This window comes from Fopius arisanus, unplaced genomic scaffold, assembly GCF_000806365.1.
Source record: "Fopius arisanus strain USDA-PBARC FA_bdor unplaced genomic scaffold, ASM80636v1 scaffold00239, whole genome shotgun sequence".
In the NCBI taxonomy this organism is placed as follows: Eukaryota; Metazoa; Arthropoda; class Insecta; order Hymenoptera; family Braconidae; genus Fopius; species Fopius arisanus.
The window spans coordinates 42,168-70,160 of record NW_011887978.1 but is presented as its reverse complement, the minus strand read 5'-3'; the positions used below and the strand labels follow the sequence as shown (position 1 = coordinate 70,160).

The following is a 27,993-nucleotide window of genomic DNA, read 5'->3' as shown; positions in this document are numbered from 1 at the left end:
GTTCTTCTAATGTCAAAACATGGATGTTTATGTATTTTCCTGACGCTCACGGCCCATAAACTAGACGTCTTCTTTGGCGATGGATAACTATTGTTCATTAGAAAACTGGCGTGTCAAGCGGAGTGGATCCTTTGAGGATGAAGGTGTCCCCTTGTTTGGACAACTACAAATCATCTGGTGAATCGCGCCAATTCCTAGAAGCCATCTCATAATTTTCATTGGGCATGGGGTGTCGATGACATCCTAGCTCGTAAACTAGTCATCTTCCTGACAATGGATAACTATTATTCATCCGTAAAACTGGTGTGTCGGGCGGGCTGGACTTTTTGAAGATGGAGATGTCCCCTTGTTTGGACAACTAAAAATCATCCGGTGGATGGTCCCGATTCCTGGAACCCATCTCATAACTTTCGTTGGGTATGGGGTGCGGATGACGTCATGGTTCAAGCCAACCCCCTGTAACCAATGGGGGGAGATATTCACGCCAGATGTACCCCCTTATTGGTCTGCTTTTTTTTTGTCGATATCGACAAACCAATGGTTGAGGCAGTCCATTTCTGAATTGCCGACATCTTATTTCTTTGAGTCTATTCTCATCTGTGTTTACCATTGGAGGGTTGTTTATATTGGTGCCCCCATGTTCAATTGAGAGAAGAAAAGAAGTCAAAAGAATCTCTTTAGTTATGCCTTTGAGCAATTTGTATGGCCTCCTCTGAGTGTTTTGTGATTTCCAGGTGTTGTCCTTTGATGGTCATTCCTTGACCCTTCGGAGGCCCGCATGATGATGACTGTTTGAGTGCCCCCCCCCCCCCCCCAGGGGGTCTACTTTCATCGCGTTAACCTCACATAATCGATGTTTTGACTGGGTTTTCCAACACTTCTCACCATTGTGCAGGGTTTTTCCGAGTCCCTTTGTATTATTTATAACCTAGTGTTGTACAAGGTTTTTATATTTATTAAATAGAAATTTTAACCGTAGTAAACAGCGGTGTCCGCAACAACTTTATTAAGTAGATTCGTCTTTCCTTTGAACCAGCACAGCGTAAGAACACCAAGGACTACAACTATGTTCGATGGTGACGTCCTTCAACATGTTCTCCAAAAGATCAAAAGTACCCAAACAGAAATTGCAACTTGAATACATCTGGTCACAATGTTCGCTTGCATGGTGTAACGGTGACGTTAGGTTGCAAGTTTACAATATATTCGGGTGAACTCATGACGCTTAGTAATCTGACAATCGGTTTGTCCACTAGCTTTCAATGCAACCTTTTGTACGGGTAAAAATTCAAGCTCAGAATAAATTTGTATGCAGGCCATTGAAAAGCGTCTAATTATTTCACTTGAATATTTCACTTAAATGAATAATGTAATGCTTTTTTTTTGTTTGACTGATTATTATTATTTTTAAACTTTGGCCTTCCACTAAAAATTATATAAATAAAATACATTTTCAAATTCTTTTTTAATATTAGAGCGTGTTTAGTATTTAACATTTTTTGACAATCTCCTAAATCCATCCTAACGCTATCCGGCTTAGCTATAAAGGAAAAAAAAAATTTTGGTGACATCCTTCCGATATTAGTAACGAGGAAAAAAAATAATACTAGAGATTTATTTACCTTTTGGAGGTTGTTTCCAGATCCATTCAGATTCGGATGATTCCTCTGTATTGTGAATCCATAAAGTTGGATTGTACGTTTGCAGTCTCTCCCAGTAATTATCGATCTGTTTTACTCTCTCATTACTCGTATTACGCATTTCTTGTTCGTCATTGGATCCTGCTGAACTTGTACTCGGTAATGGTAATGACTGATGAGGCGTCAGATTTGTATATTTTTTTTTGCGATCGATGACCATCCTATCCTTTCGCTTGCGGTAGCGCTGTTCCAATGGCGGTCTTTGCTTCCTTCTCAGTGATTCCTGGATGTGAAGCCATCAGTGCCTCCAAACATGATAACAAAGGTTATAATGGGATTCGTTGCCTGACAGGTGACAATGAAAAACATTGGGAGTTAGAACTCACCAGTGATACGCTCCATAAATTGAGGAAGGTTCAGCTTCATCGCCAATTTGTCACTCCTTTTTTTATGGCTGTATATTGCATGGCAACCTCTCATGACATGAATTTTCGGAGGAAATCGCAAGTAGTGATGGATAACTTGGAAGACTTCAATCGTTTCATCACTCGTAGCTAAATGATTAATCAAGCAAATGAATTGAAGGGCTTTCTGCTTATTATTTTTAAGGAGTTGAATACTTACGATATGAAAAAAACATCGATAACTACAGACCAATTTTTGTTCAAAATGTTAAAGAAGTACGATAGAACAAATATGAAGCTCGGTGTAAAATTTTTTAGGCATCGTCAAGTCAGTTGATACGAAATCATCATTCGCATATTGGAATCAACATTCAATAGTTATCAATCTTTCATCGATTCTCTTCATGTTTTCTTTCTAAAAAATTACCGTTGTGGGAGCAGCATAATGATTTTTCTATCTTCTGTTTTTTGGGCGTAGGTCCGTTCGAATGATTCCACGCAGTTTGTTGCTGTTGAGCTGTTTCGTACTCCATCTCACTCATTTTTATTCTCAGAACGTTGATATCTTCCACTAGCATTGAAGGAATCAAATCCTTTTCTAAGATAGTTAAAGATACGTCAGCGATTTGGCCATTATCGAATGCATTAAAATCAGAAGGAGGTATAAGTTATCGACAATCATTTTTCATCAAATGGTGTAGGGAACGAAATAAGTTATTTTCAATGCCGTAAAAGTTACAACTTCTGCGTTTTTAGACATTATCGAATTTTGTCAGTTGAATGCAGTGAATTTGAAATTGATGACTTTTATTACTATCGACTGAGTGTACCGTAAAATTGTAAAAAAAATAATTTCTGTACAACGATTAACCCCTTTACTTATTCTTCGATGACTAGAGAAATATAATTCAACTTACAATTTTGCTTGCCTGAATTGAAGTGCCTGAATAGGCCAGTCAAATTGGACCTTAAGCTTTCGTAACCTGCTGCTTTTGTAGCGAGGTTTTGTAGCGCTGTCTTTGTTGAAAATGCATACTCGTGTCCCTCTTGCTTGATTTGCTCCAACAGACGTTCGGCTCATTTGTAGTTTTTTTCATCGTTGAAGTTTCTTCTTTGCTCTTGATGCAAGTACCCATTTTAATAGGACAACATCCACATCCACAACATCCGGTGGTCTATCACGAAGATGAAATGATACCAATAAATACTTCTTGAGGGAAGTATCTTTCGCATGTACTCGTATAGAATCATCCATATCTGTGAATGGAATTTTGAACATATTAATAATCAAAGTATTCGTGAAAAAAATTCTGTTGAGGTGGTAAAAGAAATTTTTCTCATGTTATTTGATTTTTCCGGTTTAAAGCAATGTGAATGATTTATCCAGCATGATAACACAAATATATATGGATCTGTGAATTGTTCAGAGATAACTGGTATTTGGAAATTTAGGAGACATTTCTTAGTCCTGACTGTCTACACTTCTATTGGCCACGGCAACCACTTAGAGAATACACGGAGAGAAAAATCTATGAAATTTTATATTGTGATTCCGATAAAAATTACAGTGTTGCCTTAGAATCTAGGTGTAAACTGCAGGCCTGAGAAAAATTACTATGCCATGTAGTAACATTTCTTCATCGGCCGAGCAAAACTTCGTTATCGGCCAAATAAAAATTCATAGTCGTCGCAACAGTTACCATTGTTAAATTCAACTTCGGCAAGAATCGGAAACATTCGACGTTCATCGCTAACCCATCATATTGGGTTGAAAAATGTTTGGAGAAAATGCTGTGTTGCACAGTAAAAGTTAAAAGAGAGCACAATAAAAAATACCGATCTGGATAGGAATTTTTGAAGGATTTCTATCAATTTTTCTTTCAAACTCAAACAAAAAATGATAGACCTTCAAATTTTATAGTGCTGTTTAGTAACTTTTATGGAGCCACACATGATTAATTACGGAATGTATAAGAAAATTTGACGTATTGATAGTAGTTTTTATTTGCGAATCAAAGAAGTTCTAGTATTCTAGCATTTTGAACCACGATTGTAGTGCTCAGCACAGTAATTTTTCTTGGACTTTTCTCTCCGTGTACGTGCATTTTTATTAGTGAAGAAAAGGGATAAGCCAGAATTCTGGACATGTGTTAACCACCCGGACAATTTATAAAATATAGCAATCAGGCTATAGCACAAAAAATGAGCAATTTTGTATCTCGGGAAATAAACCCTTACAATAAAATAGAATTGTCCAGAATTTCCTCATTACGTGATTTATCGAGGTGTTGTAGAAGTTTTCTTCAAGATATTTACCATGATACATAAAGTTGTTCGTGCCTCCCCAAAGCGTATTTTCTTAAGTTTAAAGCCCGGATGGACTCTCTACCGAATGTCATCGTTTCATTAAATTTTATCTTTTTAGCCTAAAATACATTGAAATTTAGGATCAAATTTGTGTTGCGGGAGCTACTCGAATGATTATAAAAAAATAATTTAAAAAAAGAAGAAAAATTATTGAAGGGCGCTAAAAAGCTGTATTGTTCAAAAGGGATCTACCGAGTATATAAAAAAATAATAAAAATTACGCAGCTTACCATTGCTCTCCAGAAGATTGAGTGGCAGCTAGATGCAATAGTAAGCTATGTGTTTTTGATTATTTTTTAGCAAGCTTGGTAAATCCCTTTTAAATAATATCGATCTTTAGCGCCCTTCAATAATTTTTGCTTTTTTTTTAAATTATTTTTTCATGTCCATTCAAGTGCTTCCCGCAACACAAAATTGATCCCAAATTTTCATGTTTTATACTCTGGTTATTATCTTAAAAAGATAAAATTTAAAGAAAAGTCGACGTTCGATAGATAGTCCACCCGGCCTTAAACTATAATTTTCAAAAAAAATTTTGAATAATTCACAAATTAAAAAAAATGAATTGAACAATTGAGCAATTGAAGCATGGAATTGACTAGTAATTTTATATCATTTTTTTATGATAAATAAACTTGAAATTATTGGCATGTAAATTATACACAACTTTGATCGAGGCTTCACCTCTTTCTATGTTATCAAATCCCGCAGTAACGTTTAATCCAGGCTGGTTTTTATATAGTTTCCATATTTCCAATTTGGATGAATTGATTTGGCTTTCAAACATTACATCTTTTTTGTGCCAAACTGTCCCTTGAATGTTTATTCTGTTTCCATAATCACGAATCTCAGTAATCACGATGATTTGTTTATTTTGTAGTATAACACCGTTATCAGGAGCTTTTTTGGAAAGTAAACATCCTTTAGACTGGACTTTTTAGATCCTACCAGATTGGTCTTTTTTAAGTATTTCCATCTTAAGATGAATTTCCACCTCGTGATCTAGGATAGTTTGCTCATGGAGACGACGACATAATTGAACAATTGTATTGTGAGGTAATCGCAAATGCCTTTTGATTTTCACTACTAAGTTTTCAAATGGAAATGCAGTCATTTCACTTAAACTACAGCCAAGATTAATCACCACATCAACCACCTGCAGAATATTATGTGTATTCAAAGTGGCGGTACTTTTTCCATAAATGTCTACAGCATGTATAAGAAAACGGTAAAACAGTTTTAGGCTAATTGATGATGATTATCTGCTATTCTTTTACACCACAGTAATTGCGACCCAATGACGAATAAGAGAAAATTACGATATTATTCATCACTTAAAACCCCCCCCTTAAGACAACAATCCTGCGTACAACGCAAAAAATACAATTATACTTCTCTGTCTCGTCCTCGCGATCAAATATGGTAGAAACGCTTTACTATATGGTCTCACAGATTTCCCAAACAATTAAAAAAATTTCCCGCTCCTAGTGCCACATACGTCGCCTGGTCGGTACTCTAGGGCTCTGTCTTCATTACGTTTTTCTGTGCGGTTTCAAGTAGTCCCAAAGATTTTTGTTGATCAAAAACGAGAGTTGTTATTTAAATGCGATAGAATAGACTACTCTCAACGGCACAATGAATTCCCGGAAGGGCAGCAGTCATCACTACAAAAAGAGACGACGAGAAGATAGCAGCGGTCGGGAGGATATTCTACGGAAACTTCGTAGATTGGGAAAGGAGGTTAGGTCTAGCAAGCCCTCGCATCATACCAGGAGGGATTCATCTTCAGAGGCCGAGAGTTCTGATTCATCATATTCTCCAACTTGGAGAAGAAGACGCAATGCGTCTGATTACCAATACGGCGGTGAGCGTGTCCCACGCGGCACGATACGTCTCAGGTACGAACGCTCACCTAGCTTGAGCTCAAGTCAATACAGCGATAGGGTGTCCCGATCAAAGTCTCCTCCCATCAGACTTGAAGGAAGGGGTGATTCAAGACATCAACAGGGCTCAGACGTGGAAAACCTAAGAGGTAAAGGGAATGATGCAAATATCGAGGCATCTCAAGCAGGTAATGCTGACGAGAATCTAACCCAAAAGGCCGATGAGACATGAATTACTAACGAATTATTAAACCCCTTGGGAGAAATCCCATCTAATGAGTCAGAATTGAGTCCAGATATTCATACAGCGCTTGAAACAAGATGGACAATACTTTTACACGAGGGATTGAAACGAGAAACTCGCGAAGAGTTACTCAAAAAATATCCCACTGCAAGGAATTGCCTATTACTGAAACCCCCCACAATAAATCGTGAAATTAAAGGTGCATTAAGTCAGGTTATATTGAAGAAAGATTCTTATCAGGTCCACACTCAAAATCAGTTGGCAGCGGCCATGACAGCGCTAGCGACTGGAATGCAAGTAGCTCTGAAGGCTAAGGAATCTCTCGAGAAGCCAACGATCAATATTAATTACACTCAAATGATATTAGCGCTAAACGACTCCAGTTGGATACTGGCTAATCTCCATCACCAGATCTCATCAACTAGAAGAGCAGTAATAATACCAACGTTAAATACTTTGGTTAGAATAGCTGTAAATTCAAATGACAAGGCTGATCATTGCTCTTTGGTAAAGCTTTGACAGAAGCTTTAAAAGCAGCAGAGACGGTGGAGAAATCGTCAAAAAACATCACGAAGCCCAATGTTACACCGAAGCCATGGACAGATTATGGAAGAAGCGGAAAAGGCCAATATCAAAAGGGCACGTCCACTGGGCCTTTAAACTCCAAGGGCCCCTCCAAGAAACCATCAACATTGAATCGGAACTCTCGGATGAAGAGGCACAAGTCGAGGAGTGCTTATCAATCGAGACGATAAATGTAAGCAGAGTTGCTGGACGTTTAAAACTATTTTTCCCTCAATGGAGAGCCATGACATCAGATCCCTTCATCCTGTCAATCATAAAAGGTTATAGGATTCCATTTATGCATCAGCCTCGTCAGAGCGTAGCTCCAGTTAAATCAAAATTTTCTCTAGAGAAAACGCAGGTACTTTCTATGATGATTACAGAAATGTGTAAGGAAAAAATTATTGTCAGTGTTGATCCTATTAAATTTAAAGCAGCTGAACAGATTCGTTGAAGTTCCTCACTTCAAAATGGAGGATCTTAAGTCTGTACAGAGATTGATGAGGAAGAACTAGTTTTTAGCTAAAATGGATTTGGGGGACTCGTATTTTCTCGTGCCAATTGTGGACTCTTGTAGGAAGTAGCTGCGTTTCTCCTTCCAAGGTTTTCTCTGTCAATTCACCCGTTTACCGTTTGGTTTAACCACAGCTCCATACATTTTTACAAAATTGCTCAAACCTATTGCTCAAATTTTGAGATCTGAGAGAAAAATCTCAGTAATCTACGTGGATGATTTTTTATTAATGGGAGAAACTGAAGAACAATGTTTAAAAAATGTCCAGAGAGCTAAAAAATTGCTGGAGAGCCTGGGTTTTGTGTTGAATTTTAAAAAGTGTCAATTAATACCTTCCCGAACGGTAGAGTTTTTAGATTTCATAATCGACAGTTGTCGTTTTTCCATCAAATTGCCTAAAGATAAACAAGAAAGAATCCTTAGAATGCTTCAAAATTTTCAGAGACTCAGTGTGTATAGGATTAGACAGCTTGCAAAGATGATTGGCACGTAGATATCCGTTGTAACGTCGTATTTTACCACGTTACTAGTTCTCGACAGTTTCGTGATTCCAGAGACTTCCACCAGACGGGAAGTCACCTTCAGTGGCGAGAGTTTTGAGCAGAGAGAAAGAATATGTTTGATTTATTTTATTTGTTCTATTTCGAATTAAATCACGCGCCACCGCGTTTCTGCTGAGGACGTCATCAAGGATCCTGAGGAAGCCGAAAGATGTCATCAGTCTTCGTGATAATTTGGATGATAACTGAGCGTTTGATTTGGCCGACAATGGAGCCACAATCCAGGAATCATTTACCCGGAAGTGGCGCAGTTTTGTCATGCATGTGGCTATTGGAGATCGTCAAATATTCATTTGATAATGATGTGAGAAAATTATTTCTCTCAGGGCAATGGAGGACGCAGGGTGTATTTAAAGTTAATTAGGATGCGTTTATGATATATTAACATGGATCAACCACAATTAATTATCCGATTTAAGCATAGTTGAAATTAATAGCGCATGCGTTATGGTTAATTGTTCTGTTGCGCATGTCTGTTTGGGTGGGATTGGTGAATGATGACGTTGTCACCCCCACCATTACCTAATATCAGCGCGTTACCTACCTGTTGCAAATTTTCACGTGTCTACGAAAAACGAAAAGTTTTGAGGGACGCCATTAGACGCTTTGAAGGGATTTTCTTGGATTTGTAGGAATATTCGGGATTTGAGGAATTCTGAGATCTTGAGGAGAACTTCGGAATATTCGGCCGTTTCTTTTGATTAAATTGTTTTGTTAGTGGGCAGAGATTTAGTTTGATTTTTATTGGTGTTACGTACACACGAGTCCTGAAGGACTATTTGTGGATTATTCTATTATACGATCTCTGGCCACTTTCATCAGCGATTATTTTGGCTCTCTCTCTCTCGTTCTGATAATTGTTTTAATTTATTTTGTATTAAATTTTTTAGCTAAATTTCTATGAGTAGTCTCGCCATTGAATTTAATTTCGATTTTCATAGTCTCGAGGTCTCGTGACCTACGGATTATTCTGTCTCTGATTTTGTATTTATTTCGTGTATTTTTGATTGTTCGAGGTTACGTAGACTTATCGATTTCCGCGTTATCGTTTCGAGTTACTAAGTTATTTTGAGAATTTATAACATTTCATTTCTGATTATTTTCTCTGACTTTTCCGACAGCAATTGAGTTTCGTAACTCCGTTGTTTTATTTAATTTATTATTCTCTTTTGACAATAGCAACTTGAGTCTTGTAACTCAGTTGTTTATTAATTATTTATTTCTGACTCATTTGACTGTTTTAACATTATTATTTAATTTTTTGGGTTGGTTGACTTCAGAAATCTTTATTAAATTCTTAATGGGACAACAGTGATATTATTTTATAAATTAAATTCGTGTCTTGTAACGCTTGGTCGATTTGAGGGGATTTATTTATTTATTTTTTTATTTGTATCGAGATTATTTTTTTTTATTAAACATTGTTCTCCCCGACAATTTTGATAATTTATTTACTCTGATAGAAATCCCAGTTGCATCCCCTTTTAGCTTTCGCTTATTTGAATCTCTACGAAACGAGCTACAGGAGTTATTGAAGCTGAGAGCGGAGAAGGATTTTGTTTACGGTGGTCATTCCGTTTTTAATGACCTGGCGCCTGACTGAATTTTCTGATTTTATTTTTCGGCCGTTTTGGTGCCAGAGGGCGGGCTAATGGACGAAGGGTTCCAGGAACCTTCGAAAATTACGTCGCACCGTATGTCCAGCATTAAAGTATGAAAAAATATATACAAAAATTTTAGAGAGAGAAAAGTTTTTAGCAGTAAAAACCTCTACGGGAAATTACGCATCCAAGATGCGGATCTCAAGGAGGGCTCAGGAAGAACTGAATTGGTGGATAAAAGAAATACCTTCGGCCACTAGAAAAATCAGACTCGGGGAATTTCAATTGGAAATTTTTACCGATGCTTCACTAATAGGTTGGGGGCATTTTGTGACGGCCACAGGGCGAGAGGTAATTGGGATATAGAGGATCAACAACGTCATATCAATGAACTAGAATTAGTAGCAGCTTACAAGGGAGGGCGATGTTTTTCTGTGGACTATAACGACTGTGAAATACTGCTCCGCATTGACAATACAACTGCTATTGCATGCATCAACAAAAGAGGCAGTATATAATTTCCAGAACCAAACAATCTCAGTAGAAAAATATGGAAATGGTGTGAGGCAAAAGAAATAGTAATTAGAGCCTCATACATTAAATCTAAAGACAATGTTGAAGCGGATGAAGAATCACGCAAATTACCCTCAAAAATAGAATGAGAATTAAGTAAATGAGCATTTGACAAGATTGAAAAATCCTTTGTTCCTTTCGAAATAGATTTGTTTGCATCTAGTATTAATTATAAATGCGAAAGATTCGTATCTTGGATGAGAGATCCAGATGCATACGCCATTGATGTGTTTACAGTCAATTGGTCCTAATGGTATTTCTATGCATTTCCACCTTTCTCTGTAATTCTCAGTGTTTTGCAGAAGATAGTTACTGACGAGGCCGAAGGGATTCTGATTGTCCCTCAGTGGCCAGCACAGTGCTAGTACCCCCTTTTTAACAGTTTACTAATTGAGCCCCCAATAATGTTTGAGCCGAGTAGTGAACTATTGATTTCGCCTTTTAGGAAGACATACCCACTAGAGAAGAGCATTATCCTGGTGGCAGGGAGATTGTCTGCGAAGCGCTTCGTAGACAGAGATACCATGAGGATGCTCTCCCACTAGCTATTGCTTCTGTAGCACCATTCACAATGAGACAATACCATACTGGACTCAAGTGTTGGTGGTTATTCTGTAAAACTTGTAACGCGATTTTTCGCTTTAATAATAATTTAAAATATTTATTGGAATAAATTACGCTCTCTGATGTACCGATTGGGTCCGCCAAATCCCCACGCGTGGGAAGTTGAGGTCATAGGACTGAACCTCAGTTCCCAATGAGACTCCTCTGTCGGAACATTTGGTTCTCCACTCCAGAGAACTGTTCCACCTTAGACGGGGTGGGCATTCAAATGGCCAGGGGTCTAGATAAGGGGTTACCTGGACGGCCTGGTTGGGGACATTTGAATTCGGCGCGCTCCAGGAAACGTTACCGGCAGGGATATCCTCGCGGTGGTGATAAGTACCACGGGTGATCCCCCACGCACTCCAACCGCGTGAGTCGGGAGTGGGGAGCAGAGCTACTAGGGAGCACTCTCCACTCCGCACGTCAGAGTTGCTCCGGCACTCCCACGGGCCACTCGGCCCCGGGCTCTGACAGCCCGTAGCTCTCGATGATTAGTGTGGCTATATAGCCCGCCATATCGCTTTACCTATCGCTATCTCTCTTTCAGCCATGAGGCTGAGCTAACGGAATATAATAGAAGGTATACCTATACCTAGAGCTCTCGCGATGCTAGCGCATATCGGCAGCTATCGGCGTTCTACCGCTATCTAATTACCGATCGCTCTCGCCTCTATCGACCTGACCTGCTATCGATCACCCTACCTTACCAACCTTCCGACGCTATCGGGGACCGACCATACTAAAAAGAATTCCGACCTTCTCTCCATAACCTAGCATACTGAGCGACCCGGTGCTCCCGCACGTGTTCTAACTTTACATCCGCCATTTTGGTATTTCGCGGGAAGTCTCCAGGGGTCCTCACTGCGCCCTGGGAAAGGGACAGTGACGATCTCTGGTCACGCACCTAATTTTAACTTATCGGTCTTTCCTAATTGTGTCCTTAACAACTAGGCGGAACTTCTTGTCTGTCCTGTCGCGAGAACGGGCAAACCCCACCGTTCTGTGCTCTCGTCCGTATCTGTTATCGGTTATTCGGTCTTTCCTAATTGTGTCCTCAACAACTAGGCGGCTTAAATGGTATTTCCTAATTGTATCCTTAACAACTAAGCGGCTCTCTGGTTTGCTATTTTACCCACTTAAAATAGCTGGTGCCCCCCTGGTAAATTCGCGGATGCTATGGAACCGGCGAAGGTAACCAATTCCCCGGACTTACGGAACACTCCGGGGAAAACATCGTTACAAACTATGGGAGGGTCCAATATCAACGATTCTAAATTTTTTTACAATTCTAGAAGAAGAAGTAAATTCGTTTGCCACTCTCAATAATTGTCGAGCAGCTCTTTCATTCATCTTTGGTCAAGGAATAACTCTAGACCCAAGGTTAAGCCGTTTTTTTAAAGGAGCAAGCGCACTGCATCCACAGAAGCCTAAATACTCGACAATTTCGGAGGTTCAGGTAGTTCTTGATTATTTAAAAACATTGTATCCACACTAGTCTCTCACATTGGATCTCTTGACAAAGAAGCTGACAATGCTCTTGGCACTCAGCACAGCTCAAAGGGTTCAAACGATCTCATTAATTAGAATATCAAATATTCAAATATTGGAAGAGAAAATCCAGATAACGATCATTGATAGAACTAAGACTAGAATCAATCCCATATTGACGCTTCCTGACTTCAGAGATAACCCGGAGCTTTGCGCTGCATCTGTATTACAATATTATCGAATAATCACAAAGAACAATCGATCGTCAAATAAAGTTTCCTTATTATTAATATGGAAAAGACCGTTTCCCACGGCGTCTCGTCAGACAATAAGCAGGTGGTTGAAAGACACGTTAAGGGCTAGTGGGATTGATACCAGTGCCTATACTGGACATAGTACACGTCATACGTCAACATCCTCCGCACAAGAAAAAGGTGTGAGCATCGATGAAATCTATAGTGCAGCAGGATGGTGTGAGAGGTCGAATGTATTTAGACGTTTTTATAATCTTCCTATTTGAAAAAATACAAGTTTTGCAACAACAGTAATGTCAAGTCAATCTGCAGATCGAGGGTGATAACTATATTCTTTGAGATAGAACAGTTTTGAGTTTGTGTTCAATAGAAAAAAAAGAAATATCACAATTCACTTTGAATGTCTACCATATTTGATCTCGAGGACGAAACAGAGAAGTATAATTGAATGATCGATTAAACTTACCTGTAAGTGAAGTTCGATCCTAATTATTCGATCTGTCTCGTCTGAAGAGATCAAATCCCCTCCTATCAGTAAATATCTTATATTTATTCATTCCCACCTGAAGGGATTGAAGTCTACCGCATCAATCCTTGATTACAATTTTTTTACGAACTTTGAAAGTAATGAAGACAGAGCCTTAGAGCAGGGCTGGGCAAACTCTGCTCTGAGAGCAAGTCGTACTCCCGACCTCTATTAGTGCGTAACAAAGGGTAGACGAAAGAGCATTGTATCGGGTGATGGGCCTTTATGACCCAGGTCGTAAAGGCCCTTCTCCTCCGCTGAGATCAACCGAAGTGGGGGTGACGCTTAAGAAAAGGAAAAGAGGAGAAATGAGACTCAAGTAAAGGAAAAGCAGCGCAATAAGTCGATCAGAAAAATTTCAATTTTTTTTCATGTGTGCATTAAAAAATAATCAGATGCGCGACAAGTTTTACCCTTCCGGAGGATAAATTCTTGCCAGATGCTTCATGGGATACTCCCCACCTTAGTACCTGTGAAACCCCCACTTCTGCCCCCACTATGCTAGTACTAAGACCCTTATTATTGAAATGGTTGTAAACTTTATTGGCTTTCTAATTCGAGTTTATGGCTCTGCTCCGAGCTACCTGGAGATTGCCCATGCCTGCCTTAGAGTACCGACCAGGCGACGTATGTGGCACTAGGAGCGGGATTTTTTTTTCATTGCTTGGGAAATCTGTGAGACCATATAGTAAAGCGTTACTACCATATTTGATCTCTTCGGACTAGACAGATCGTATAATTAGGATCGGTCTTCACTTACAGGTAAGTTCAATCGATCATTCAATTCTATTGCCTTATATTTCGTCAAATTAGTCAAGGTTTCATCTTCCGACGAAATTCGCGAAGAACTTGAGATTTTATTCACTCCAATCTCTTAGAAACTACTGATTTTGCTGCATAACCCACTCTAAACTGCGACGCATTTAAAGACGAATATTCTAACAACTTTGACATAAGACTTAAAAATCCCAAATGCATAAAATCTAACAGAAACAATGTTATCATATTGATAGCCTGACTGATGAATATAATAGATAAGGATAGTTATGATACTCTGGATCTTCATAATTTCTAAATTATTTATCATTTCGTGGCCCGCAGTTTATCGTTAGCAAAATAATGTCGATTTTATTTATTCTGGAAAAGTTTCAGAATTTTATTGTGGCGATGGTATTTGGTCCAGAGTGTTTTGTGCTTTGCTAAAATTTGGAGAATAATTCATCTTTTCATTTGGATTTTTACGCGTTAACCTTTTTTTGCTGGGCTGAGTCGTGAATAGGTTTCAATTCGCCGGTTCATGTCAGTGGTTTTTGAAGGAATTCAATTCCTTCAGCCCGAATTGTCGTTTCACTGTGAATATCTGCAAGACTGATAGTAAATGGTTTGCATGCGGTGCGATCACGTGAATCTTCTGATTTGTAGAAGTGTGTAATATTAGTAAGTCTTCCGGTATCCTCCGCATATGAAGTAAAATCCATAAAATTGCTAGTTCTTTACCACGTAAACAACCGTTGTGAGATGTATCGATTAGGAATTGTCTAACAAATTGTGTTCATGAAATTGTACAAGTTGTATGTAGAACGCTTAATTGAATAAGAGTGGGAATTACCAGAAGTACCGATATTTTGTTGAAAACTGATCCAATTAAGTTTGATCCATTGAAGAATGATCAAGCACGACAGACGGATTGAATTTGTTCCCTTGGATTTGATTTTGAAAACGTAGCCATGGAGCTAATAATAGTAATGTATTGTAGAAGGGCTGAAAACTATTTTGGGAACGTTTTTTTAAATTAGAATCCGTGTTGATGGTTCCTTTGTGAGTTGGGCATGTTGCAGTTGTCTTCAAAAGAACATTTGATCGCTTCTTCGAAATATTTCGCAGCGTATTTTAATTGTTCTTTGGTTTCGAATTTGTTGGGCACATGCCGAATTTTCAGGCTACTCGTTTGAATATAGTCGAGTTTATCATGCAAGTTTAGGTTTATCTGTTTTTGATCTGAGGCTGATAGCTCCTTCACTCCCTAGCAAAGTCCACCATGCTTGTGGTACATATGTTTATACCCAACCGTTTCTGTCGTTTATCATTCATGGAGGTCGGTTCATTCCCTCGGTACTAATCTTTCCATCTGCGATGTTGGACGAAGTCGTGGGATAATTGACTGATCCTACGATAAATTCCAGGATCTAATTTCCTTTAGTCCATGTTTTGAACTTGGATACCGCTAAGTCATCTTTACAAAGTGGCGGTAGAAAAGTTGTATCCATGCATTCTGTTAGTTTTCAGGGATTCCCCGAGTACAAAATTCAGTTTTTCCACGTTTTATTTTTTCATTTGAATAAGGTTAGTTTATAGCTACATTCCTTCGGGATTTTCCTTGGTTGTAAAATCAAGAGAAATGCCCACAGCCCTTCCTTAGTTTTTATAACATTTGGATATTTCCAAATACATCTGGCAACCAGAAGGGGTCAGAAAAAGAATAATGGACATATTTCAGGGAGTGGAAACTATATTGCCCTCTCCGGAGCATCAGGGTCTGGCTTGTAATTTCTCTTCAGTGTCTTATAGATAGTCCTTCTGAGAGATATTCACAATTGATTTTCTCTTATTATATAGAGTGATAGAACAACAGTTCGGATTAATAAGCTATGTAACAGTGTGAAGTTCAACGAATCCATAAACAAAATAGATAAATTAAATCGCATTATGAAACCGTTCAACGGAGAACGTTATAATATTTGCAAAATCCGAAGTGAGTACTTGCTTACCGCATTAGACATTATTAAAAACCATTGACTTGACTTGAGTGTGAAGTTTGTGACCTTGGCTAAAGTATAAATATATGAATATTCCCGTCGAAGGCACAAAAATCAGGAACTTTATTCTCGTCTGACCATTAAGGGGGACTTGCTATTATTTACGGGAGGACCTGAAATAATAAGAGGGAGGGGGGTTTGAATGATTACTCGGGAGGGGTTTATGGAGATTAAACTTTACTCTCTTCACGTTTCCTTCCAACAAATATCCATACAACAAATAATCAAGGCCTTTTTACAACTACTTAACTCGACGGTGAGGGGTAAGGCCTACTCACTTGCGGCTGTGCGAAATTATATAAGAAAAAAAGGCGACTCAAAACCTGCAAAAGGAGAGAAGTGAGGGGGGGTCGACTGGAAAAATAATAAGTGATAGGGGGTTTAAATGAGAACAACAGAAAATTAATGGAATGGAGGCTCACCGTTGGGGGGAAATTATATTCAGGGGCAGGGAAACTCGTTGGGGCAGGGAATAAAAATGGGGCACTGACGGTGAATGGTGTCCTCAGAATTCTCTCGGTTTTCCTCTGGGCTTTTGCCTCGTTCCTTCCTTCTCTCTCTCTCTCCGCTCTTTCCGTGTATGCTCTCCACAATAGTTCTCCCCTCACAATCTTTCCAATAGTTCCTCTCATACACCAAAATCTTTCACAATAGTTCCTCTTCTCACAATCGTTCGCACAATAGTTCTCACAGTAGTTCCCACACTAGTTCTCACACCAATGCCTCTTCACCGGGTCTCTTCAAAGGGTCTCTTAACAGGGTCTCTTCACAGGGTCACTTACGGGCTACTCTCTTACTTTATGGGGCAGTGACTCGTGGGGCAGCTGTGGCACGAGTGATTTCTTCCAATCTTCTTCACCTCTGCCTCCCGATTACGGCGATAATCCGTGTTAATCGGGCGGATTCGTGATTGTGTGTTCTTTTTCTTCTTTCGACACGGGGGACTCGCTCTAAGGATGTCTGTTTCTTCCGAGATCACGTGGGGTCCTCTTCCTTGATGCGTGAGTGCTCTGGCGAGGGGGAGTAGGGGCGGGGGTAAGGAATATCTGGGGATGGATTGTCCAACGGCGGCAAAACGATTAACTTAAATCTAACTTAGCGTAGGAAAAGAAAGATGTATCGATAAGGGGCAGGGGCGAGGGGCGCAAAATTCTGTCTCATCACAAGTTCTTGTGGACAAAAATAAACAATGGCAAAAAGGGGAACATATCGCTAAAAGCATAATAGCGACGAATCTGGCGGACTCATTTCTATATTTTGCAGAGCGGGAGGATACTGCCACAGAAATAATAAATCGACTTGACCCCACATACGCGAGAAAAAGTTCAGCTTCAGAAATATCCATCAGAAACGAAATGTGTTGTTTTAAATTACAAGGTGATACAACCCTAATGAACCATTTTTCTGAGCTGGCTGAAATATTTGAGGAATTTGTAGTGGCTGATGATCCTTTCAGTCAGAAGGACAAAGCGGCTAACATTTACTGCAAACACTCAGAATTTTTGATAAGTACGCCCCGATACATTCAGTAATTTTACTGACAGAATTGTTATGCTCCAGAAATATCGTGAATTATGAAATAGAATCAAGTAATTTCTCATTGATCTAGATCAGAGGTGGGCAACCTCAGCTTTCGGAGCTACTTCAACTCCGGACCTCAATTAGGCTAAATTGTCTCATGTCATAAAATTTATGGCTGCGCCCCCCTTCGGGCCCGTGATGCCCTGCGTGTAGGCAAGAGTAGAGGGGATATTCGGCATAAACTTGGTGGTGGGAAAAGTAAAATAAGAAAATTTCCGATTTTTCGCATGGAAACTTCCTTTTAATTACCCAAATTTTTGTTCTGATTTTTTTGATTAGCTAATACGTTTGTGCACTAATGCATTGCACAAAAAAAACTTCCATATATTGCTTGAAGAGGAAATATTGGTCAGAAAACTATTAATAATTATTATTATGTTGTTGATCATAATAAATTTCCGAATTTCCCTTCTTTATTTTTCACTCTCAACGCCAAATTAAAATGCCGGAACATTTCCCTAAGAAAAATATTATCAGTGTCTTCCAATCCTTGGAAATATTTTTTATTTTTACATTTTTTCCTTTTCCTATTACCATTGTTACCATGGTTTGATAGGCGCCCCTTCGTCTTAGCCTTTAGCCTTTCCGACTATCCTCTCATTAGCCTCTCCTACTATCCTCTCATTATTTTTTTGCGGTAGCATGGGCCGACTTTCTGTACTGCGCCCATTTGGCGTGTACTGAGGGAAACCATGTAAAACCTCAGTAGCGCAGCCGGCCGGTACTGCGGGGATTCTGCTGTGTTCATCAGTCACACTGACTCGGTGAACACACCAGCTCTCCGCACCCGTGCCTGACGGCGGCAGTCTACACGCCGATGGGTGTGACTAAGCGGGCACCCATCCAAGTACTAACCCAACTGAGCGTTGCTTAGCTTGGGTGATCGCCGGAGTCACACACCGCCCGCGTGGCTACTGTCGCCGCTCTCCTTGGAAATATTTAATGCATAATTTTTAATCGATTCCCGTCAATATCGATCGCTTATCAGCATTAATAGTATTTCTCAACAAAATAATAATAAAATAGAAAATAAATAATAATGATGTTTCTCAATTTTATTATAGAACCTGCGTGTATTATCAAATTGAATTATCACTTCGTTTAATTGAAAAGTCGAATAAATTTGACCAATTTTCAATATGTCCTTGAGAACATACTAGTTCAAGCCATTTACGAAAAAATGTCCTGAAATCTTTCTTTTTAAACTCATTCCGTTATGTCGAAACGGTTCTTTCAAAAACTTCACCTTTTAGTATGAAAGAGTTGAAATAATGCGAGTAATTTCACATAGACTCATCTTTTTTGCGGCTTAATATTCAATAGTTTTCAGTACGTTATTAGCAACTTACAATGAAATTATGATATTAATCACCTTCGAGTAAAGTTCTACGAAAATAAAAATTGGTTTTTTATCGGTAATGAAAATACCTCATTTTCAAAAAAACCATAAATGGGTCAAAATTTCCTTTTCCTTGCTGAAAATTTACTCCAGGTTTTAGGCTTTTTTGGCGGGGAATTACCCGGACATGACTCACCAGTCCATCCAATTTTTTAATTTTAAGAAAACAGAAAATGCCCAAGCACGATAGAAAATTTCACAACATTTTCCCCTCACATTTCCATAGCGCGCATGCGCCGTCTCCCAATATTACCCCCACTCGACAAATGTATGACAACCCTTGTAATAGCGTCAAGTCCCCTATAATTGGGACCTTCATTATTTTATGGCTGCAGCTCCGAGCTTACCTGAGGTTGCCCACCTCTGATCTAGATAATATGAGCACACACGAAGTGGCACATATTATCCAAAACATATAATGTCGAGTCAGAGAATGTTGATGCTGAAATATAAATTAACCTGAATATTTGTGGATTAAGTCCATGTATATTCGTCATAATGTGGATCACTGAGGTGCGGCCTCGGCACTTCGCGCGGTCAACGGCTATGGCACCTGGGACATTACCCGATGCCTCTCTAGGTGAAAAACAAAGAGAAAACACTTGTTGCAATCGAATCCACGATGAAATATAAACTCGTGAATTCGTTGCCACTGGGTCAGTTAGTCAGTTTGTTAGGCATAGTCAATTAGTAATACAACGATTCGTTAAGTCACCTTCTTGTAACTTATAATGCCTGATACCTACGGGATCAGACAAAGACTTTATTTATTCAAATAAATCGTTTAATTACCAAAGCAATTGGTTCTCCCGCAGAGATATTCATTTCTAATTATCTACGAGTGCTCTATCCCGATCAACGAACCCGTCCGCTCGGGTACATTACACAATCGTAAATGATCAAATGGTTAATGTCACTTTCACCACAGGAACACGATTTGTATAATTTAGAATAATGTAGAAGGAAATACAACGATTTAATGACAATTTTATGTTACGCATTGTGACGAGGTAACAATTTGTGCCCCTCCCCCTGCCCCCTAAGATACTTGGTTGAAAATATGGGTAATTAGTTTAAGTTAGGATTAAGACAAAACACAACACAACACTTAGGTTATAAAACCTGTCGCCGTTGGGCTCCCACTCCCGAATAGTTCCGTTTTTCTCTCAATTTTCGAGCCCTCTCTTAACATCACGAGTTTCCCCCTTGATCTTCACCGGATATAAATTATCGTGACCCTCGCTGGTAATTATTTCTCATAATTGTCCTGCCAAGGTCACAATTGGCGCCCAACGTGGGGTCAGCCAATGTATACGGCACACGCGGTGTTTACATTTTTCTTTTTTTTTTGTCCATTTGCCCGAGTCTCACCGTTGCGATCGATCGCATTCCAGGACTGAAGGTTTGTTTGATGGTGCAATAATATTTTATTTTTCATCAGTACCCGAAAATTTTCCAGGGCCGTAAGAATCGGCAAGAGCCCCTTTTTTCTCCTCTCTTTGAAAAACTTAACTAAATTAGAGATGAAATACGAGAATTTAAAGTAGCCAGGGAAAATAATTAATTAGTTAAATTTTTTTACGGGAATCATTTTGTGTGGCGAAAGTGTTGTTTTCGGAATTCCCCCTTTTATTCTTGTTATTAAACATTTTTTTTCTGTCTCTTCACTTTCCCCTTTTTGCGCGCTCTTGCCGAATTCTCCCTGATCGCCACGTTCATAATTGATTATCGGAAAATTTATTTTTCGGGGTGAAAATTTTTTCTCTCTTTTTTTTCTTTCTCTTTTTTTTTCTATTCTCCAAGTTACATACACTGGCCCTTTTTTTAGTAGTTTTAAGGTGCTTTCTCGGTGCGAGAGCCTGACCGCGATTTCGCTCTTTTTTTTTGTTTCCTTAAACATTTCAGATTTTCTTTTTTTTGTCCGTGTGCTTGAATCGCTTCCGTTTTTTTTTCTTCGCGGACTCGTGCTGCCCGGGGGCGCACTACCTCTGACAACCCTTTCGTTAAAACAAATCCGGGTAAAACAACGAAATAGAAAATGGAACCCAATTTAATCGTCCTTGATCCTCCTTCGTCCGACCCCGGAATATCCACCGCCCAAATCACCACTACCACCACCACCGTGACAACGACCACCGCCACTACCCCCTCCGCTTCTGCTTCTGGCCAATCCATCCCCTTACCCCTCCAATTCTTCACGACCCCCTCCTATCCAAATCGCCCAATATCATAGGGAATTAGAGGTCCAATTCGAGTCCCTCACCCCTCGCAGTCAGTTGATTTTATTGGACACTCTGGGCATCGAAAGTCGCGGTGCCTATGATGTTTTAAAAGATAGATTCGTATGCCATGAAGTTCGAAAAAAATTTGGAGAAAACACTGCCCCCTGGAACGACGAGATCAATTCGATGAGGGTGCTTATTACCACCGCCGGTTTTCGCGTCATCCCTGAAACCGACGGATCATTCACACTCCGCCCTTCTGGCACCCTCCGGACGGGACAACCTATCGGGGCATATCAGGACCCCATTAGTTTTGAGCAATCGGTAGTTCAACCCTCCTTCACTCAATCCCTTGACCAACCACCCCCTGCCCATCGAGTCACATTCCAGCAACCCCTCATCCCTACTCCCCCCCCCACTCCCACAACTCTCGCCCTACCATATGACCGACCCACCCTTACTCATCAGAGACCCGTTGCCCCCCGCCCCTGCCCCACAATCGACCACCTTACCCCTGATCCTCTCATCACTATCACACCCCCACCCCAGCAAATCTCAATCAGCGCTGGTAACCAATCTTCATTCCCAAACGCCCACTCGACATATCAAGTCGACCACCCTCAATTCCTCCCTACTAGTTCCCGATACTACCCCACACAGACCCTTCCCTCAAGACCCGCACCTACCCCCAGAAATTCATACCCATCGTACTTCCAGACCTAGTACCCATTAATCCCACCCCCTCAACCCTCAATCCCTGTGACCATGGACCCCTTCCCTCTTACTGGATTCTCCCAAACTTGTCTTCAGGACACATAAAGGGCCCCCTTTCGCGAGGAAACTCATTACGACCTGCAGACTAGGGATCTCAGAGTCAGTAACATTTTTAAACGAGACGGAATTAGCTTTTCGGGAACTCACGAGGAACACTCGTATAAATTCTTAGATAGCATTACCTTATGTTACCAATCTAATGGGTTAACTGAGACGGAGACCCTACGGGCTCTCCCCTCAGCATTTAAAAATAATGCTCACTCCTGGTACTTGACCGAGTTGCCAAATATCAGGAGTTATAATGCCTTTCTGAGAGCCTTTCAGTTGATGTACTGTCCCCTCGATCAAGAAGAAAGCATCTGGCAGGACATACATCAGAGATTCCAGGGAATAGATGAAGACGTGGGAGATTATATTACTAGTCTCCGTAGACTATTCTCCAGTCTTCACCCTCCCCGCCCCTACAGAGACAGCTAGGCATTTTGAAATCCCAGTTAAATCCGGCTTATTTCAAAGAAATGGGACGCAACAGGTGCACAACGATCGAACAGTTTATTGAAGTTGCTAGGTTAATCCAAAGAACCCTCTCGGATACGTCGCGTAATAGGCATCCTTCGGCGACCCAATCCCCTTTACGTATCTCTCGCCGTAATAACCCCCGTAGTCGCAATTCCCCCGATACCGATTCCTCTCAAAATTATGCCCTCGGTGCCCAACCCCTTCGTGCAGATAACGTCCGCCCAGAACAATATTCCAGGAACCCCTACCTATCCCCCCCCTGACGCGATATACGACACCAGACCTCACTCGCCCCCCAGAATCAATTCACCCCCCAGACAACCGACGTACGCTGACGTGACCGGACGAACCTCTCCCCGTCCCACTACCCTTCCCTCACGAAACATCCCTCCCCTTATGAACATCCCTACCTCCCCACCCCCAGTAAGCGCAAAACCACCCCCGTATCCTGAGCACCTTACCTGTCTTAGATGTCAACAACCTGGACACTTTGCCAGGGAATGCCCTCGTAACCCCTACGTCCAGCAAGTCGCCTACCCTCAACAACCCTTTTACCCATCCCAACCGACCCAATCACCCAGAAATGGTCCTACTCCTCGTCCCAGTAATTATTACCCACGACCCTCCTATGGACAATATAATAACCAGGGGAACTAAGGAGCGGGGGGGTCAATCCAGCACCACCCGGTATGGGAAACGGAAAGATACCACGGAAAAAATCTCACACAACCCTCCAGAAACCCATACCCCAAAAGCCTCTGGGCCCACACCCCCTGTATCCCAGCCACCTTCCCCAAAACCAACCACCCCCGACCATGAACCAATTCCCGCCAGTCCGAAACCGTCCGATAGTCCGAACCCTCTAATCACCATCCTTCCCACAACCCTTCCCCAAGTAGATCTCCCCACACGCCATCCTGACACCATCACTACCCACACACCCCCTCAAGAAGAACCAACACCAGACCCAAACCTCCCAGAAACCACTCCACCTATTCTCGAACCCACCGACTCCTCTTACCCCGGGACTGATCACGACACGGACAGCGACCCCAAACTGTTCACAATCACAATGAACGACGCGACTCCCTGATTGCATCGATGATGAACATTTCTTCACCCTCACGTATGACCAATCCTTAGAAAATAGACGCTTCGTCGAGCTAAAGGTAGGAAAACATTCGCTTCGCACCCTGATCGACTCAGGGGCGAACCGATCTTTCGTTAGCACTCAGACTGGGATTAACCTCGACCACTATGCGATAGCCACGGGAGAGGAGGTTACCCTCGGCAATGGCGAAACAGTCCCAGCCAGGCTAGCCGTTGCCAACCGAATCGCATTAGTCCTCTTTCGATTATCCAATGCCCTTGCTTTTGATTGTATCCTCGGGATGGATGCCCTAGAACAGGCATGGGCAATCTCCAGGTAGCTCGGAGTAGAGCCATAAACTCGAATTAGAAATCCAATAAAGCTTACAACCATTTCAACAATAAGGGTCTTAGTAGTGGCATAGTGGGGGCTTCACCGGTAATAAGATGGGGAGTGTCCCACGAAGCGTCTGGCAAAGGTGAAATTGGGAAAAATGCCGGTCGCAATTAATAAAAAATAAATGAAAAATCAAAAACTGAACAACAATTTTCTGAATAAGCTGATGTGAGAATTCCTCTTAATTCTGAATCATATTGCTTTAAAATCTGAGTTCAATTTGGAGAAATAAAATGAATAAATTTCCAACTGGTACGAATTAATTCGATGTAAAAGAAAATATTTTCTCGCACCGATTCAATAGTCTCGTTTATCGAGAAAATTTCCGCCAAATAATTTGACATTTTCGCAGCAAATACTTGAAAGGCTTTGTTAGTAATTGGCGCAAGTAAAATTTCAACTAGTTGGCTAAGCTATTTGTTATGAATAATAAAATTGTAAAAATTAATATTATAATATTATAATAATTGCGTCTTCTGCCTCTGTCTTGCATATATTGTATTAGAGAGAGAGGTAGATAAACTGATGACGTTTTACGGGTAGAATTCATCCTCCGGAAGGGTAAAACTTATCGCGCATCTGATCATTTTTTAATGCACACAATGAAAAAAAATTGAAATTTTCCTCATCGACTCATTTCTCTGCTTTTCCTTTACTTGAGTCTCATTCCTCCTCTTTTCGAGCTTTACGAACTGGGTCATAAAGGCCCATCAACCGATACAATGGGCTTTCGTCTACCCTTTGTTATGCACTAATAAAGGTCGGGAGCACGACTTGCTCTCAGAACAGAGTTTGCCCAGCCCTGCCCTAGAAGCATTAGAGTTTACCCTAGACTGCCGTGATAAACAGACCCCGGATAGCCCCTTGCCCGGAATTATCGCCCAGCTGGTTAGCGTGTGGTACCCCTCGGACGGGGAAAGCCCTCCCCGACAACCCCTTAATCTAGCCAACCCTCCCCCTTGCGACTTAGCCCAATTAGCTGTAGTCCCTGAAACTGAGTTGAAAACCCTCCGAGATGAATTTAAAAGTTGGATTGATCCCGCCCCTGAAATCGCAGCCGTTTGTCCCCTGTTAACGATGCATATAGACACCCAAGAACATCCCCTTATCCGCGGCGCCACCCGTAGATATGCCCCCCACATTTTAAGAGCCACCCAAGAAAAGGCTGCCCACTTATGAAAACAGGATATTATCGAACCCTCGCAGAGTGACTGGTGTAGGTGGCCAGTGCTAGACAAAAAACCCGATAACAGTTACAGGCTTTGCATCGACTATCGTCCCCTTAAGGCCGTAACGAAACACCTCGCCCTCCCCATGCAAAGTTTAGAGGACCTCTTCGACTGTGCCCATGAAGCCGTCTACGTATCGAAGATAGATGTTAGTCAGGCTTTCCACCACATCCCCCTCGACGAAGAGAGTCAGGAGAAAACTGCCTTCGCGATCCCCGGATTACCCCCTGGACTCTTTCAGTATAAGAGAATCCCCTTCGGTTTAAAAAACGGCCCCGCCATGTTCCGATTACTGACCAATATGATTATCCCCACCCAATGGTCCAACAATATTAGAAAATCCGCAGATGACTTTTTGATTTTTACCCGCACCCTCGAGGAACATAAATGGTTTGTGGCTCAGTCGATTAGACAATTACAGGAAAACAATCTAACGATTAACGTAGATAAATGTGACTTCTTATGTGATCGATTAGAGTTCCTCGGATATGTGTTGACCCCGGATGGCTTAGAAGCGGACCCCAATAAAATCGCCTCAATCACGAACTACCCTCCCCCTAAAAATATTAAAGAATTACAGAGATTTCTCGGTATGGTCGGGTGGTACTCTCGATTTTTGCCCTCCCTATCGGATGATACAGTCCTCTTGCTCGGATTATTCCGGAAAAACGTGACGTGGACATGGACGGACGAACACCAGACCGCTTTTCAAAAATTGAAAAATTCCCTCACAACGACACCCGTATTAGCCCGCCTTGATTTTACTAAACCCTCCACCCTACAGACGGACGCAAGTGATACAGGAATCGGAGCGGTGCTGACACAGGAGTCGGAGTTTGGATCCGACCCTGCCCACCCAAGCTCGTCGACCGGATTTGACAGACCCATTTATTTAGCCAGTAGAGTCCTGACCCCCGTGGAACGTAATTATACGGTAACAGAACGGGAATGCCTCGCAGTTTTATGGGCCACGCGCAAGTTTCGCTCTTATCTGGAAGGGGGTAAATTTACCGTGATAACGGACCACTCAAGTTTGAGATGGCTATTAAATTTTAAAAACCCCACCCGTCGAGTAGCCCGGTGGGTACTAGAGTTGCAAAACCACGACATGACGATAACCCATCGAAAGGGTTTCCTCCACACCGTCCCGGATGCCCTCTCACGCGTTTGCCCCAATACCCTCACAGCGCTCGCGGTAATGAATTCATCCCCCGATAAATGGTACCAAAAGGAAAAGATTGATGTCCTAACTAACCCCCACAAATACCCCGATTGGACAGTAGAAGACGACGTTTTATATTTTCTCCGACCCTGCCCCCAGATTGACCCCACCGCCCCCGATTTAAATAGATGGAAGACTGTTTTGCCTTCGGCACTGCGACACGAGACGATCCGTGACGCACACGACAGCCCCTATGCTACCCATGATGAGATCGATAAGATCTACTACCATTGGTTAGCCCTGTATTTTTATTGGCCCGGAATTTACCGAGAAGTCGCCAAATTTGTAAGGTCGTGGCCCCAATGCCAAAGGTACAAATCGATTCAAACGGGCCCCAAAGGGTTGATGAGACAAAGAACAACCTCCGAACCCTGGGCCACCGTCGCGGTTGATATTATGGGCCCTTTCCCTCCTAGTAAAAACCAGCGTCGATACCTCCTAGTCCTGGAAGACGTGTTCACACGTTACGTCGAGGTTAAACCCCTTCGAAAAGCTAACGCAAAGAATATCTGGAAAGCTTTTTATGAAACTGTAATTTTACGCTGGGGAAAACCGCAGTTTTTCCTCAGCGACAACGGTACCGAATTTGTTGGGAAAGAGTTAGCAAAACACCTAGCCCAATTGGGTATCACCCACCTCACCACCCCTCCCTATCATCCACAGTCTAACCCCGTCAAGAGAATTAGTGGGTCCCTTAAACCCTTGTTAGGAATATACTCTGGCGATAACCATCAAGATTGGGACCAACATTTGCCGGAGTTAATCTTTGCCCTCACTACTTCCATTCATTCATCCCTCGAAGTTTCTCCCGCGTTTTTTAATATGGGTCGCATCCCCCCCCCCCCCCCCAACCCTTGATCAACCCCCAAAATGGCCCCAATGAACCCCCTAACCCTTCTCCCCCGGGACCCTGGAAAACAAGAATCGACAAAATGAACTATATTTATGACCTCGTGCGGAAATACATGGGCGAAGCCTTCACGAAACAGGCTGAGCGCTATAATGCGGGACGGAGAGATGCAGTCTTCCGGGTAGGCGACCTCGTACTGAGAAGGCACCCACCCTTATCACAGCCAGCGCAAAATTTTGCCGCTAAATTGGCCCTTAAATATGAGGGGCCATATCAAGTTATGAATGTCATTTCACCGATTATGTATGATTTGGATGACTCACGAGGTAACCGACTCCCAAAAATACGCATTACCGACTTGAGACCATACCACCTTCGACCCCTTTTAGATGCCGATCAGTGGCAGAACACAGAACACAGTCCCCCTCGGCGAGGAAGTCCCTCCCCCACTCAAGCCTACGGAGGAGTGGGAAAAACAGCAAGAGGTGCTGGACCGGGCCAGGCAGGAGACGGACCTGGACGGATGCTGGCTGCAACGGAGCCGCAGCCAGCCACCTGCCCCAGTCGAGCAGTCCCTGGAAGTCGAGCAGCCCCAGGAGAACGACCCCCCCCCCGAGAATCGATCATCAACCCGAGAGCCCCACCCCAGACAAAGACGAGGTCGACCCCGC

General features: G+C 41.6%; 1 protein-coding gene and 1 long non-coding RNA gene across 2 annotated transcripts in view; one reads left to right on the top strand and one right to left on the bottom strand.

The window, feature by feature from the left end:
* Positions 1 to 27,993, top strand: part of LOC105272692 (procollagen-lysine,2-oxoglutarate 5-dioxygenase 3) — a gene marked incomplete at its 3' end in the record, with an annotated part of 83,223 nt that overhangs the window by 21,420 nt on the left and 33,810 nt on the right.
* LOC105272690 (uncharacterized) lies at positions 1,477 to 3,293 on the bottom strand. Its single transcript, XR_892811.1, has 5 exons — positions 2,962 to 3,293; positions 2,265 to 2,642; positions 2,027 to 2,194; positions 1,623 to 1,945; positions 1,477 to 1,540 (listed from the first exon to the last, which is right to left on the bottom strand). It is a non-coding gene; the product is annotated as an uncharacterized lncRNA (long non-coding RNA).